Source organism: Arachis stenosperma, chromosome 9, assembly GCF_014773155.1.
Source record: "Arachis stenosperma cultivar V10309 chromosome 9, arast.V10309.gnm1.PFL2, whole genome shotgun sequence".
Taxonomy (NCBI): domain Eukaryota; kingdom Viridiplantae; phylum Streptophyta; class Magnoliopsida; order Fabales; family Fabaceae; genus Arachis; species Arachis stenosperma.
The window spans coordinates 61,583,299-61,585,213 of NC_080385.1; positions in this window are offsets into that span (position 1 = coordinate 61,583,299).

Sequence of the window (1,915 nt, forward strand, 5' to 3'; positions counted from 1 at the left end):
AAATATCTTGTCTTTTAAATCTTATCTTTTTAAAATCTTTTCAAAAATTATCTTTTCATTTTTTCATCATTTTCGAAAATTTCAAAAATCTTTTTCAAAATATTTCAAAATCTTTTTCTTATCTTTACATCATTTTCAAAAATTGCATCAAAAATTATGTTTTGATTCAAAAATTTCAAGTTTGTTACTTTCTTGTAAGAAAGATTCAAATTTTAAGTTCTAGATCATATCTTGTGATTTCTTGTGAGTCAAGTCATTAATTGTGATTTTAAAATTCAAATCTTTTTCAAAACTAATTCAATCTTATCTTTTCAAAACCATATCTTTTAAATCATATCTTTTATATCATATTTTTTTAAAATTTTATCTTTTTCAAAAAAAATTTTAAAATATCTTTTCTAACGTCTTATCTTCTTATCTTTCAAAATGATTTAATAATTTTTTCAACTAACTAATTAACTTTTTGTTTGTTCTTATCTTTTCAAAACCACCTAACTACTTTTCCCTCTCTAAATTCCGAAAATACCTCCCTCTTTTTCAAAAATTCTTTTAATTAATTAATTGTTTCAAATTTTAGTTTAAATTTTCGAAATTACTAACCTATTTTTCAAAATTATTTTCGAATTTCTCTCCCCCTCATCTCTTTCTATTTATTTTATTATTTACTAACACTTCTTCACCTCTCTTCATCTCCAATCACTGCCTCTATCCTCACCATTGTGATTGGATTCTCCACTTTTATTCCTTTCTTCTTCTACTAACAATAAGGAACCTCTTTACTGTGACATAGAGGATTCCTCTTTCTTTTCTTGTTCTCTTCTTCCCTATATGAGCAGGAGCAAGGACAAGAACATTCTTATTGAAGCAGATCATGAACCTGAAAGGACTCTGAAGAGGAAGTCAAGAGAAACTAAAAATCAACAATTCAGAGAAACCTCAAAAAAAAAAAAGAAAAAAAAAGAGAAAAAGGAAAGACAAAAAGCTTCCACCTCCGAGTCATGGGAGATGGAAAGACTCTAAAGGGTTTATAGCTCAGGGTAGAATATTTGACTGCAAATCAAGAGATCCCTGAGATACCTCAGGGGATAAATTATCCTCCACACAACTATTGGGAGCAAATAAGGATAAAAACACCAAAATCACTAGGGATCATGCAACAGAAGCAAGGAAAAGACATAAAGGAGCTCAAAAAGCACCATTAGATCTTCAAGAAGGCGCCACCCTTACTCAGGTGGACTCATTCCTTGTTCTTATTTTCTCTATTTTTTTCGGTTTTTATCCTTCATGTTTATCTATATTGTGTCTCTACTTCATGATCATTAGTATGTAGTAACTATCCTTAAAGATTATGAATAATTCCATGAATCCTTCACCTCTTAAAAGAAAAATGTTTAATTCAAAAGAACAAGAAGTACATGATTTCGAATTTATACTCGAATTAGTTTAATTATATTGATGTGGTGACATACTTTTTGTTTTCTGAATGAATGCTTGAACAGTGCATATGTCTTTTGATCTTGTTGTTCATGAATGTTAAAATTGTTGGCTCTTGAAAGAATGATGAACAAAGAGAAATGTTATTGATGATCTGAAAAATCATGAAATTGATTCTTGAAGCAAGAAAAAGCAGTGAATGGCGAAAAAAAATAAAATAAAAAAAAATTGGCGAAAAAAAAATATTTTGAAAAAAAAAAGAGAAAAAGCAAGCAGAAAAAGCCAATAGCCCTTAAAACCAAAAGGCAAGGGTAAAAAGGATCCAAAGCAAAAGAGTGTGCTTAAGAGCTTTGGACACCACTAACTGGGGACTCTAGCAAAGCTGAGTCACAATCTGAAAAGGTTCACCCAGTTATGTGTCTGTGGCATTTATGTATCCGGTGGTAATACTGGAAAACAAAGTGCTTAGGGCCACGGCAAA